This window comes from Erpetoichthys calabaricus, chromosome 3 (assembly GCF_900747795.2).
Source record: "Erpetoichthys calabaricus chromosome 3, fErpCal1.3, whole genome shotgun sequence".
NCBI classification, from domain to species: domain Eukaryota; kingdom Metazoa; phylum Chordata; class Cladistia; order Polypteriformes; family Polypteridae; genus Erpetoichthys; species Erpetoichthys calabaricus.
In genome coordinates, this window is record NC_041396.2 from 268676642 (window position 1) to 268692083 (window position 15442).

At 37.2% G+C, this 15442-nt stretch overlaps 3 non-coding genes across 3 annotated transcripts; 2 read left to right on the top strand and 1 right to left on the bottom strand.

The window, feature by feature from the left end:
• Positions 1-1144: 1144 nt before the first annotated feature.
• trnal-aag (transfer RNA leucine (anticodon AAG)) lies at positions 1145-1226 on the bottom strand. Its single transcript has one exon. It is a non-coding gene; the product is annotated as a tRNA-Leu (tRNA).
• A 4356-nt stretch (positions 1227-5582) lies between these two features.
• Positions 5583-5664, top strand: trnal-uag (transfer RNA leucine (anticodon UAG)). Its single transcript has one exon. It is a non-coding gene; the product is annotated as a tRNA-Leu (tRNA).
• Positions 5665-6488: 824 nt separating this feature from the next.
• Positions 6489-6570, top strand: trnas-gcu (transfer RNA serine (anticodon GCU)). Its single transcript has one exon. It is a non-coding gene; the product is annotated as a tRNA-Ser (tRNA).
• The last annotated feature ends 8872 nt before the right edge of the window (positions 6571-15442 follow it).

The following is a 15442-nucleotide window of genomic DNA, read 5'->3' on the forward strand; positions in this document are numbered from 1 at the left end:
ATTTGCAGCAGACAGGAATAGTATCTCAATGTTCTGAGTGATGAAAGACCTGGATTAAAAGTTAGTTGGAATGAAGGGTCCCAAAGGTTGAAACTTTGGGCTGGGGAAGAAGGGTAAAGAATGAATGTTGGAAAGTGGAAATTATTCTCTGACAGGGAATGGAATGGTTATAGATATCAGTGGAGTGAAGGTTTGAACTCGGAAAATATTAATTGAATTAGTTTATTTGTTCTGTAAATCTTATCACTTATCTGTATTTTTAGAATACAAAAAATCTCACAAGTTCTATACATTTAGCTAAGATTAGAATAGAAGGCTCGCTTGTATCTTAATTTGTATGACTTGTTCATCTTTATCTCTTTTGTGGTCATTACCAACGAGAGTTATAATGCTAAAGCGTCTAAAAAGACCCACCAATACTGTACTTATAAGTGCCTGGCCTAACGTATTCCTTCACCCATACATCTATTCATTTTCTGAATTATTTAGGGTCTGTGTATCGCAGGAACATGATGTACATGGCAGAAGATAAACTTAGGCGGGGCACCAGTACTCGTACTGAGCTAATTTAGATCGGTCAATCAACGTAACTTGCTTGTCTTTGTGACGAAATGCAGAACACCTATAAAGTACACAGACAAAGAGAAACACACGAGCATCACAAAGACAGTGGCAGAGTTTGGCTTTAACTTCAAGATCATGTAGACGTGAGACAGCAATACTAGCGATTACACCACTATACTCCACTAACCCTCAGGGCTCACTGCAACCCTGACTCTGCGGTTTCAGAAATAATTGGAAGAATGGATGTAAAGTATACTGTATAATAACAAACTGACTTTTTTCATAGACACTATAGTAAAATGTTTCAAAAGTACACAACGTTGTAACAGACTGATTACGTGGTGAAAAATTCCACGGTGTTCGTGCCTCTCGAAACGCAGAAGTAACGCATTTATCTGTATAGCCACGACCGTCGTGAGTTTAACACGGTTTTGCAAACTCCCAATTCATTAATAACATTTGTTGCTTTCAGGATTTTGAAGTACTGCTTGGGGTAGTGATTACTACAGAAAATAATCTTGGCAATTGAAAGCAGTTTAACAGCAACACAAATGAAAGTAAATTTGTGAAGAAAACATCCTGGCAGCGGTGGGATTCGAACCCACGCCCCCGAAGAGACTGGAGCCTTAATCCAGCGCCTTAGACCGCTCGGCCACGCTACCACTTTGTGAACATTTTTTAAGATATTTCCATAAAGTGTATCACTTTTATGGTAATCTTAACTCCTGTAATTTACATGTCCAGCATACTTCGAAATATAACGTAAGTAAAAAATACTGCCACTGAGACCACTAACATCTCACTTTATTCCTGTTTTCTGCCTTTAAGTAATAATACGTTACAGTAACGCTATTTTCTACATTACTACCCAAATTAAAATGTCTGGAACATGACTGCAACGCAACACTTAATAATGCTTGTGTTAGTATTACAGTAAACAACATCAGTGTGAGGTATGACTTTCAGCGAATGGAAATTAAAAACGTTGCATAGTATATAGGCTGCTTAAATGCACAAGTTACATTCTACATTTTGATACCGATTTATGTATATCCTGTTTTCGTTCATAGACAGTTAATTGTGTCTTGAAAGCAATTGAAAGCAATTTTTCATTTTTTTCTTTACAAATCTACATAGGCCTATTTTAAAAGAAAATGAACGCTTATACGAATGTATCGTAATTAGTAATATATTTGTTGTGTGTTATATCACTTTATCATTTGGGCTTTGGAGATTAAATGGCGAATATTAAATAATAATATGTCAGCCGCCCACAGAGAATATTTGGCGAAGGGTCCGCAGATAGACTCTCTTGGTTATTTGTGTTTATGATGAAGTGCGTCCCGTTCACGATTATTTTTTGCGGATGCTGCTCGTACACCCAATGTATATTGTAATAAGCATATGAAAACTAATGGATAAAACTTGCTGATAAGTTGGGTTACTCACTATAGTTTCATTTGATCGAACTGAAATAATCACGCCTCTAGGAGAAAGAGCTATGTTTGATTTTTTGTAACGCCTGCCTAAACTGAAGAGACTGGTCTTTTTTAGCAAATGAATACGGAGGTGGTATGAAAAATGGGTATAATTTGGGGGTACTGTATAACATAATTCAGTAGACGCACATCATTTGTTTCTCCAACGTAACCGCTTCTGTTCCTACTTGCACCTTTGCGCACCGGGTCCGTAGCCTACCTTTTAATTTCACGCATGCTCTATGCCAAGCGCCGCCATCCTCCGCGGTACAGAAGCAAGCAAAGCCGCTTTCTTTGTCTCTTCCTCCCGCATAGCTTCGCTGTTAAGTCTGCATTCTGATGGTTGTAGGTGGATTGCGTGTTATTTTCGTTTATAGCGCAGATCGTGACAGTTGAGAATACACTTTGTGTTGCAGTGTAATGTCAAAGTGTGTCGAAGAATGGCATTTTTCAGAAAGTGTTCAGTCTTATCTTCAACCAGCTTCTCTCCCATATTACGTTACATTAGCATTAAATTAAATTATTTAACGTGCTCTATTCAACGTCTACTGCAGTACCTTCTATACTGCGCCCTCATGTTCTTTCAAAATGGAGGCGACACACATTTCCAAAGCTGCAGCAATGCAATGGAATATTTTTTCCCTCATCTGCTGCCTGCAAAATAAACACTAAATCAGTGAAAATTGTCCACAGTCTCATTAATTTCTTTTAGGCAGCTTCCTATATCACTTTCATACCTACTACAGTATGTCCCATACACTGGAGTGGATGTACGTTACAATAGGTGGAGCTAGGCTGAGAAAATTGGTGTCCCCTGTCTGCTATACTTACAAAATAAATATTTTTTAAACTGAAGTGTGCACGATTTCTTTAATGAGCTTACAGGCAATCTTCTAGAGAATCTTTTCCAGCACTTCATTCTATCTACTGAAGTGAACACCTATACTATTTCAACAGTTGGAGGTATGCAATAGAAATGTATGTCCGCTGATATCTGCTTGCAAAACAAACACTGTATTGAGAAAACTGCTAAAGGTTTATTTAAAATGATTGTAAACAGTCTCCTATAACACTTTCTTCTGCTCTTTGACCTTCCATCACATCCACCAGAGTGGACACCATTTTTCACAACTTGAACTATGTCATGAAAATGCATGTTCCCTGTGTGCTGCTTGGAGAATGAACATTGGATGGCCACAATTGTTCACACTCTCTTTAAAAGTTTGTAGGCAGTATTCTAAATCAATTTCTTATATTTTATGCTCCTCTGCACAATCTGCTGGTGGGGACACTCATTTCCAAAGCTGGGGCTATGCCAAAGAAATGTGTGTCCCTTGTCTGCTGCTTGAAAAATAAATACAGGAAAGATAAAATTGTCCAAAATCTATTTTAAAAAACTAGCAATAGTATGCTATAGCAATTACCAATCACTTCAACTCATTTCATTTTATACTAGAAGGTGTAGGCTCTATTCCTTTCTTTCCACCTAAATGTTATATGCACAGTTAGATGAGTAGACTTTTTTATTGCAGGGGACATGCAATGTCATAGGGTGACATGGAGGAGCAGTTGTTAGCACTGCTACTTCATGAATTCCAGAATCTTGAGTTAAGATACCATTCCTGATGGATTTCTTACATCTTCTCCCAATGTCTGTTTGGCTTTTCCTCCCACATCACCAAAGACCTACAGGTTTTTCTAAATAGGCCTTATTGTGGGCAGAAATGTAAGGTTGTTTTAAAGTGGACCCTTCAATGGAATGGTGCCCTGTTCAGGCCTGCTTCCTGACTTGTGACCATTGCTACCAGAATATTCTCTAGCCAGCAAACTCTGCACCAAGTTCTGAATTAGAATAAGAGGGTCGAAGAAAGGATCAGAATGTTGTTGTTTCTTTATTTTTTCTTGCCTGGCACTGCCACTGTTTTATATGGAACCCATTTGCAATTTGCTTTGTGTTAGTAATACTCATGTCTTCATGATTTATGTACTTGTAGCCTAGCACTCATTTTGCAAGCAGCAGACAGGGCACACATTTAAATGTGCTGGCGAGCATTCTTGAGAGTGGTGGAATATGTTCTGCTCACTAATGGTAATTCTAATACATTTAAAGCTGCTGACCCTCTTTATAGCATCCACAAATGCAGACAGGAATGTGATCTGCTTCCTGAAGTCAATGACCTGGTCCCTCATTTTGCTAATATGCTGTTGTTTTGTCACCGCTGTGTCAGATTGCAAACCTCTTCTCTGTAAGCCATCTCAGCACTTTTGGTGACCATGTCCACAATGTTGGTGTCATCAAGAAGAATTATAAAGGAGTTGAAGCTGTGTCTTGCCATACACACATAGGTGAATAAGAAGTGGAGGACTCAGCACACTATCCTGTGGGCCTGGGTTGATAGGAATGAAGGATGGCCGAAGCCCCAGAGATCTCCCTCATTGTAGCTCTACCAGTATACTGTAATTCCCTTTTCGTAGCCAAATCCTTTCTAAGTCATTTTAAAGAGATAACTTGTAAATATTTTATATCACACTCCGTCATACTTTTGTTCCAGAAATAATTATTTTACTTACGTTACACTAACATATAATTTTTCCACTATTTTTTATTTTGATTATATTATGAAATGTATTATTTAGGTAGATGAACTTTTTGGTAAAATCTGAGCAGGAAGTCTGTGGTGAGACGCATGCGCAGACGGCGTGCTATTGAAACAATGGCGCTGCGGGAAGTGAGGTCTACTAGATTTGAAGATCAGTGTGGCGGAGGAAATGTCCTACACCTCACGAGCGTGCTGGTTGCGTAGAGGGCTTCCTTAAGATTTAAGGCTTTTGGGCTCAGGTTTATAAATATTGCTCTCGCATAAAGAAGAGGGACGCCTCACGCCTGGACAAACTGGTGACAGACTGAGGAGATCGTTCCTCCTCCACACTATGCGACTCTTCAATTCCACCGAGGGAGAGTAAACGTTAACATTATACAAAGTTACTGTCTGTTATACCTGCATTTTTATCACTCTTTAATTTAATATTGTTTATATCAGTATGCTGCTTCTGGAGTATGTGAATTTCCCCTTGGGGATTAATAAAATTTCTATCTCTATCTCTTTTATTATCCGGGTGTTTCAGGATGACATTAAGTGCAAGAGGGTTGTCATCCACATTGTGGATAGGTTTTGAAAATAACCAAACTGGAGACAACTCGTATTATCTGCAATATTCACTTCAAGATCTCCCAGCACAACTGTCTCAAAGCATTACATTACAAAGAAGTAGCTACCATTGCGGCGGAGTCACCAAAGTCCCCTTTTGTTTTCTTAACATCCCTCACCCATTTTTAAGCAGACATGACGCGCAAATGTTTTTAGAGATGCATTTCAGCAAAATAAATGCGTGAGATCTCGTCAGAATAATTTCTAAATTCTTGAGAACATATTTAATATAATATTGCATTTCGATCAAATCAAAATACGAAACTCCAATCAGAACAGGATTTATTCTTTGTATAGCTAAGAAGAAAGAAAACAAACACTTAACTCATGTGGTAGCGTGGCCGAGCGGTCTAAGGCGCTGGATTTAGGCTCCAGTCTCTTCGGAGGCGTGGGTTCGAATCCCACCGCTGCCAATTTGCCTTTTACTTTTCTTTCCTCGGAAGAACCTATACGTTTTAATACTGTTTATTAGTAATTTGAATCAATATTAATTGAAGTTAATACAAGTATAATGCATACCATTATTTAATAATTAATTATATTTGCAGCGGCGTCTTTTCCAGGTTCCAAAAATCGAGCCGCTACTGAGTTAGCATGGTAGGATTTAGCATGAGTCAAACGCAAAATAGAAATTTCTCAGTCCAGTACAGTTATTCTTTAAATTGTTTAGTGAAAAATTAAAACGGAACACCACAAAAATTCAGAAAAATATCACGTACGCAGAATATGCAAAAGGAAAAATTATTTATTCTCTGTTTCATTACAGTCTTGGCTTTTTCGTGTTAAACTTCAGTTACTTTCTATTTGTGTTGTTTCTCAATTGCAAACTTACATAGGCTTCATTTAGTACATTCTGTACATACGATACGTACGACTTTAAACTGTTTGCCCTCCATGCCTTACCAACCAGCAAGGTAGATCATACACTGAACTAGTCTGCTATCAGAATGACAATACTGTAAATAGTTAGAACATTCCATTTGGCATTTAGCTTGTGGTGGTTATAATACAACCTTCCATTGACTAGGCACTAATAAATAGACAAATATTTTAACATAACCTAACTAACAGATTGCCCTTACAATATTATTTACCGTAAAAGCTTTACGCTGTTGTTCCCATCACTATGGTTACAAATAAGAGTGACATCAGACAATATACATCATTTATAATCTTCTAGTAATTTTAAATGAAAGATTATTAACGAAGATAATATTCCCAACAATCAGACAACTAAGACGAGGTGGCCGAGTGGTTAAGGCGATGGACTGCTAATCCATTGTGCTCTGCACGCGTGGGTTCGAATCCCATCCTCGTCGGTGACATTTTGTCACATTGCCTTCTGTTTCCCTGCCATTTCTAACGTGGTGCAGTCGCTCGAACGTGAAGTGTGCTCACAGTCATCAGACAAATACTGCACATTCCTCACCAGAACATCTAACCTTTGTGATTTCGGATTGGAATCGTGCGAGAACCAGGTAGTACTTTCAAAATTGTCTTTGATATTTCTGTTCGGTGGATAATTTCAAGTACTGTACTACGTAAAGACTGCAAGGCATAGAACATTAATGTATATTTTACTAAGGACCGCTAGGTGTCAGGTTTGCTCCTCAAAAACTATGAAAAAATGGATCACTCATACTGTGGGGCCACTGGTGGTTCTGATTTTGTCGGGTTTCGTTGTGCTTGGTACTAATTCATGTAAGCTAAACACCATTAACCAATCGAATTTTAATTACAGATATTGTAAAGTGCAGACTGTATGCACGAATGCAGACGTCTTAATAGCGGTTTAAACAATGTTTTTAATATGCCTCTTTTCTTTCGAAGCTTGTAGGATATTTTTTCTCTCCAAGTGGGCATTCCAAAGGTGCTCTTATGCCATTAATGTCACTGGTTACTCTCTAACTCTTGTTAGGACACCAATGAGTGTGTTAGTTAGGTCGGGACCTTTCAATGGTTATTCTTTAAGAGAAGTCCCTTATAAGGTGGCCGTACAATCAAAACCCACTTGAAACTTATTTTTCTTTGGATGACACCGTTATGACTTCATTACTATTCAGGCTTTCTTTGGGTACCTTGACAGCATAACCCTTCTCAATAATGTCTCTCATGAAAGCTTTATAGTCTTTGTAGAAATCTGGATTTTTGCCTAGTTTTCTTTCGAGTTCAATAGCATGTTGTTCTGCTATACAGCAATTATTTGGCATTTTAAGTGTTTCATCTTTTAAAGGCAGATTTAAACACTAGTGGCCACCTACCAGTCTTGCAGACTATGAGACGATGCACATAAACCTGATGAATGTTTAGGCAGCTTACTACTGTACTTTATGAGGCCATCTACGTCCCATTATTATTATTATTATTATTTCCTATTCCCATCTATTTTTCATCCATCTATGTGCAGTCTTCACAGCATGAGGACCCCAATCTCTGAGAGCCTATAGTATTACAGGAGAGAGAACTGGCCAAGGCAGCAGCACATGTACAGCAGCATTCATTCTTCAAGGCAACTGTGACCACAGCAGCTGTTTGTGGCCTGGTATTGTTCTGCCGCAGGGACAGATGTGAGCAGAGAGATTCTGACAGGTCACACTGCTCTCTAGCTGTCCACCTCACTGTGCTGTCACTAATGTAGGCATTGTGTATCTAACAGTCCTTTCAGCAGTTTTATGAGTGGAATATCTGAAACCATCTCTTAGATAGACAAATCTGATGTGTTACTACTACTTTGTTGTGAACCATACCTTTGAAAGTCATCAGTCCAGCCAGTCTGCTGAAGCCTTATTTAAACTGGAACACAAAGGACTAGGGCATGAGTGCAGCATGTTAAAGGCGCTGGCCCATTTTTCTGGTAACACTTTAGACATGATGGAATGGAACAATATCTGACTCAGTGCGTCTTTTGACTTTGCTATGACCTAAGCTTTGAATTCAGGCCTTAATAAAGATACAATGATCAGATGTTCCTCCACCTGGACTTCTCTGGGTAAAAGTGCATATTATAAGCTTTCTGTGTTTAGCAAGTTGCAAAACCCCACTACACAATTTGTATTGCTGGTTAGAAAATTAAACAAACTGACAACCTTTTTGTGAAAGTACACAAATTAGAACTCCAGTTTTCACATTCCAGAAAATGTTGCATTTCCTTTTTTCCTATCAGTGTATGTCACTGTTTAATTTTAATCATGCCATCAGGTGACTAACATTCTGTCAGCAAGGTGAAAAAATTAGCTTAAAAAGAATTTTCCTGGCTGCAGTTTCACACTCCCTCGTCTCAGTGCATGAATTAGTGCAACTTCTCTTTTTGTGAAGATCAATTATGTGAGAAGTTAGATATGAGTCTCTGTGCTTACAGCAAGAAAGGTGTCAAGAATAAATCTTGTCATATTTGATCAGCCTTCTTCACCCTGTCACTGATAAACTGTTAATGAACTCCGGGATTTGCTGTAGTAGAAGGCAGGTTCAAGTACAAGTGACTCCTTTATCTACCTGGTGTCCAGTTTTGGCATATTTCTACTATATACTCTCCTAAGAAGATGGAATCAGCCCATCCCTTCTTAATGGAGGAGGACATATACCCTGTTTTCACTGCCCAACTGAAAAGATGCATCTGGGTACACTGAACTACTATCTTCACCATTTTAGTAGCAAACACCAATTTTTGTGCCTTTCAGCTTTTGTAGCTCTTAATTTACACAATCAATAGTAACACAGTCATGAAACAAGTCAGAGGCATTTTCAGAAATTAATATGCATTCTATCAGCAATGTAACAGTAGAGTCAGTTGTTTATTAGTGCAGAATAGAGGTGCAACAAGAGCATTGTATTCAAGCAAAATAAATTAATCATTTAAAAAAATCAGTGAAAAATTACTTCATGTTGTTCATTTTTAGAATGTGGTAGTGTAGATAAAAATAAATGCTCTTACCATCCCTACATACATACTTCTTCCAACCTGTCTACCCAGTTCAGGGTCATAGAAAGCTGATACCGATTTTGTTGGCAGTAGGCACAAGTTGGGAAAACAAACCTGCACATGGTCATCACTCATGATACTTGTAACACTCATTCATTAAACATAAAAAAGATTAACATGTTACTAATAAAACATAATCTTGCAATATATTTTTAAAAAATACTAAGTTTGTTGGACATAAATACATTTAATTTGGAAAAAAAGAGATAAAAATCACATCCATGGCAAATAAATACAAGCATCCCCACTGATTGAAGATGTACAATCAGTTTCCTTAAATGTTTTATGTGCTACAGTATATGTTTTTGTCGTCCTTCTTCATGAGGAATAGGGAAGAAAGAATTAACATTCAGCAGAAGTTACTTACCCATGAAACAGATCCTATTTCAGAAAATTTAATTTTAGCAGACAGTGCTGATGCTGTCACACACTTAAAATTAATTAACAACATTGTTGATAAGATTACAAAACAAATACAAGATTAACACATACATACAGTGCATCTGGAAAGTATTCACAGTGCATCACTTTTTCCACATTTTGTTATGTTACAGCCTTATTCCAAAATGGATTAAATTCATTTTTTTCCTCAGAATTCTACACACAACACCCCATAATGACAAGGTGAAAGAAGTTTACTTGAGGTTTTTGCAATTTTATTAAAAATAAAAAAACTGAGAAATCACATGTACATAAGTATTCACAGCCTTTGCTCAATACTTTGTCGATGCACCTTTGGCAGCAATTACAGCCTCAAGTCTTTTTGAATATGATGCCACAAGCTTGGCACACCTATCCTTGGCCAGTTTTGCCCATTCCTCTTGGCAGCACCTCTCAAGCTCCATCAGGTTGGATGGGAAGCATCAGTGCACAGCCATTTTAAGATCTCTCCAGAGATGTTCAATCGGATTCAAGTCTGGGCTCTGGCTGGGCCACTCAAGGATATTCACAGAGTTGTCCTGAAGCCACTCCTTTGATATCTTGGCTGTGTGCTTAGGGTCATTGTCCTGCTGAAAGATGAACCGTCGCCCCAGTCTGAGGTCAAGAGCGCTCTGGAGCAGGTTTTCATCCAGGATGTCTCTGTGCATTGCTGCAGTCATCTTTCCCTTTATCCTGACTAGTCTCCCAGTCCCTGCCGCTGAAAAACATCCCCACAGCATGATGCTACCACCACCATGCTTCACTGTAGGGATGGTATTGGCCTGGTGATGAGCGGTGCCTGGTTTCCTCCAAACATGACGCCTGGCATTCACACCAAATAGTTCAATCTTTGTCTCATCAGACCAGAGAATTTTCTTTCACATGGTCTGAGAGTCCTTCAGGTGCCTTTTGGCAAACTCCAGGCGGGCTGCCATGTGCCTTTTACTAAGGAGTGGCTTCCGTCTGGCCACTCTACCATACAGGCCTGATTGGTGGATTGCTGCAGAGATGGTTGTCCTTCTGGAAGGTTCTCCTCTCTCCACCGAGGACCTCTGGAGCTCTGACAGAGTGACCATAGGGTTCTTGGTCACCTGCCTGACTAAGGCCCTTCTCCCCCGATCGCTCAGTTTAGATGGCCGGCCAGCTCTAGGAAAAGTCCTGGTGGTTTCGAACTTCTTCCACTTACGGATGATGGAGGCCACTGTGCTCATTGGGACCTTCAAAGCAGCAGAATTTTTTCTGTAACCTTCCCCAGATTTGTGCCTGAAGACAATCCTGTCTCGGAGGTCTACAGACAATTCCTTTGACTTCATGCTTGGTTTGTGCTCTGACATGAACTGTCAACTGTGGGACCTTATATAGACAGGTGTGTGACTTTCCAAATCATGTCCAATCAACTGAATTTACCACAGGTGGACTCCAATTAAGCTGCAGAAACATCTCAAGGATGATCAGGGGAAACAGGATGCACCTGAGCTCAATTTTGAGCTTCATGGCAAAGTCTGTGAATACTTATGTACATGTGCTTTCTCAATTTTTTTTATTTTTAATAAATTTGCAAAAATCTCAAGTAAACTTTTTTCACGTTGTCATTATGGGGTGTTGTGTGTAGAATTCTGAGGAAAAAAATGAATTTAATCCATTTTGGAATAAGGCTATAACATAACAAAATGTGGAAAAAGTGATGCACTGTGAATACTTTCCGGATGCACTGTACATGCTGTCCATTGCACACTCTAAACATTGCCATTATTAGATAAATTCATAGTACTACATGTTAGATGGCAGCAAAAGGTCAATAGTGTGCCTTATTGAAATTACTCAAAAGGAATGGTACTTTGTTTTTGCCATATGTTTACACTTATTGTTATATACAGTATATTTATATATATATTAGTATAAATTATACTGTATATAAAACTGAAATTCTGTCTGTTTGTTCAAGCACCACATGAAAAACATTGCATCTATTTGTATAAAACTAATTATTTATGGTATTTATAGTCTAACTTTGAATATAGCCTAGGCAAATAAAATTTTTCATTTTCTGCTATCACATATCTAGAAAAAATGAAAACTGAGGTAACCTCACTAAAACTTGCCATTTTTGCTGGATCTTTAGTCATTTTAACTTCAGTGTCTCCAGAAAATAACATGATGATGTAATTTTACTTCAAAATAATTCGAAAAGAATGCATAACAAATCAGTGCCAGTTTCAGGTGTTTATGTTGACCACAATAACCACTGAGAAATTTTAAATATTTAAGCATGTTGAAAAAGAACAAGATTTCTTTTTTAATGTTTGGAGTCGAGTAATTCTTTAACAGTTGATTGTATTACAATACTTTTCCTTTTCTGAATGCTTGTTTTATGACAAAACAAGAAAAGGTCATACTCAGTTTTTTCTAGAGCAAATAATAAGCAAGCAAATGACCCATTTGTGACAAGATCTATACTTGAGTTGAAGTGAGTGGGAGCGGACACTTTGTGGGGTTCCATCAAGAATGCTGCTTTGGGAGGAGGAGGTTGTGTGTGCTGCTCGACCGTCGTTAGTCTCTCAGTGATTGAGTTTTGTTATGGCTGTGGTGCATTCTGTACTATAACATTTCAACATTATTACTAAACTATTGAAATAGCTATTATTACTGCTCTACAACTTGTCCTTTGCTGCAAAATTACTTACATTTCTTTAAATCTTACAGTTAATTTCACAGTAAAATTTCGCGAAGGCTTAAGAGACTCAGAAGCATTAAATGCTAAATAATACAAAAAATGCATGTCTTTCTTTTGCAATGAGGAGGTCATAGGTGTCAGATCTGCTTTTTATTTACTTTTACGCATGTAACATACATTTTATAACTTCTTAAGGTGAAGCTGTGTAGAATACCTACCATGTTATAACCATTAATTAAAATTTACATAGTTGCAAACATGGCAGTTATTCTTTTATATATAATAGCAGCAAGTGTAAAAATAATTCATAATGTATTTGTCATTGCTATTTGTACTTTACAGGCCTAATGATTTAAGAATGGGAATTCAATCCAAAATCATACATATTTATTATCAAGAATGAGTACAAGTGATTGCGTGTTAGCATGACAGTTTATGAATTTGTACTTAAGATAAAATAGCAGTGTAAAATTTCTATAAGTAAAATTTTTCAAGGTGTATAGCACCACACACCATTAAATTATTTATCATTCACATCAGTTTCCACGTAGCAGGGAAAATGCTATGAAAACATAACACTCCTCTACTTCTCTGTATTAGGATAGAAATGAAGCTGGCTTACACAGTTCTGTAAATATTACATACATTTTTAAAATCATTTAAAATTACATTACACTGTCCAATAATGTTTAACTCAGATAAACCTAAAACTGTTACATAGTCTTTCACTTATATTCTTTTGACTCTCTTGTACTCATGACTCAGCATTTTGAACTCACTTGTTGTCCTATCTGGTTCAGCTTTAATTGACTGGCATTTCCCTTCCTGCATGAGACAAATGCTGTGCTGTATGTTTTTCCTGTCTCCCAGCTCTGGGTAAATTTGCACATCCTTAGAAATCTCACCTCATTTAAGCACTTTGCTCAAAATACCAACCTAAGTAATTTCTCAGTCATTTGCCTGTCCTTAACACCTTTCCCTCCTTTATCATTAGAGTTTCTTCCTTTTTTTCCTGCATGCACATACAACATCATTCCATAAATCTACTGAAGTTTATTTATAAATGAATCCTTTCTTAAACTGGGGAAAACAGGCTCTTATTTCTAAACCATTCAGGATCCAAAAACAAGGTATCTGTACTATATTATAAGATGGTTTTAACTGTGAGATTTTACATTACTTTTGATGGATAACACAATTCTGGCTTTTCGGTCATCATCACGTTAATCAGATGGTCTAGTAATGAAAGGATTCTGATCATCAACTCTGCTGCATTCTGTACTCTGTTATTTATTGGTCATAGTCTAATTTTATTGAAATAGATGCCTGAGGAAAATCACCAATGGAAACAGATGTCCTCGAATCCTGGGATTTTCCCAGTCATTATATTGAAAAAAACAGTCCTACTATCTTTTACAAAATGTCTGGAAAATTTGTGCAATCAAACGGACATGGCATAGTATGAGAGTGGTTTCTGAGAATGCCTTAAGAGCTTTATGGACTTCAGTTTGATTCCTCATCTGGCCATTTTCTTTCTGCATATTAGGTTAAATGGATACTTTAAATTGGTCCGGAATTTAAGTAAGTGTATGTATGAGTGTGTTCTAAATTCTTCAATGCTTGGATTCAACATATTGTACAGATTTTGATCCCTACTGACTCAGCAGCATCACAACAAATTCCTACATATTTCTGATCACGCATTCATGTTGAAAATTCTCCCATTGCACATTATCCTTAAGGTGCTCTTTAGAATTAAGATCTAGGGATTGTGCAAGCCATTGAATAAACTAAACTTGCCATCATGTTTATTGATCCAGCTTAAGATGATGCATATTTTATGACATTGTGCATTGTCCTGGTGGAAATACTATTTTGAAAAAGGGTAGAGTGTGGCCATAAAGGATTGTGCATGGTCAGGAACAACGCTAGAGAGTCCATCAACCATTTAATTCCTTACTATATCCATATACAATATGTCCATATAGGCTTCTTCACAATTACTTTAAAAAATTTAAAGGAATTTGATGTTATATTGAGACTGAATACCAGTGAATGAGTGATTAAGCCAACAATAAATGGACACCTTAAAATGCTTTTACTTTATAGGACTTAAAAGCAATTAAAAAAAATTAATCCAATAAATGCTGAATAACTTTGTGGAAAATTTAGTGCATCAATAACTTGACTTAAATCAATTATAAAGTTCATTAATGTCAAATCTTTTTATGGCACAATTCCCCCAGGTGTGCACAAAAAATTGGATTCCCTTACAACCTCTTCCATTCACATTATTTTCAAAATGGCTTTTATAGTCAGTCTCTTGAGTCCTCCCTGCTTCCAGTAGACTAGGAAAGAAACTGGCTTGCACCTTTTCCCTGAGATTTATCAGGCACTTATTACAAAGGTCAGGCTTGCATGCATTTACAATCAATCCTTAGCTACCCTACGACAACACTCCTTTTGTGCAGCAATACTGCATTCACCACTTCACCAAGCCACAATTATTTTGCCTTCTCCCATTTTCCTTTTAGTTATACATTTGATGGTTGATTCTTAAATAGCTTTAAACACATAGTATACTCATTATGTATATCTACATCTTTAGTGTACTAATTTCTTGTATAATTTGAATCACAATTAACAATATTTTTTTCCTTTTTGTTTTTTTTTAAATGCCACTTCACAAAATCTTCTATCATTAAGAGTTATTCCTACATCAATCAAGAGAGGAAAATGGTCACTATCTATTGGGTATGTGTTAACCATATTCCATAAACATTTCTAGGCCAAACCGCTAGATATTAATACTAAATCTAGACAAGATGTCTTATCAGCCACTTCCCAATCATTTACATAGACTAAATAAAATCATCCATGATGTCATGTTACTGAACAATTGTCAAAATTTCTTGCTAATCCAAATACTATTGCACTAAAATCAATGGTATATAATTCTTTACAAAAAGCATACCCTAACCAACATTAACATCTATTGTATGTTTGATTATGCATGAATGTCCACAAGTTTTATAGTTTACTTCTTGTCTCAGTCATTTCTCTTGTATACATATTATGCATACCTTGCATTTGCTAACAGACTTTTTGCATTCCACTG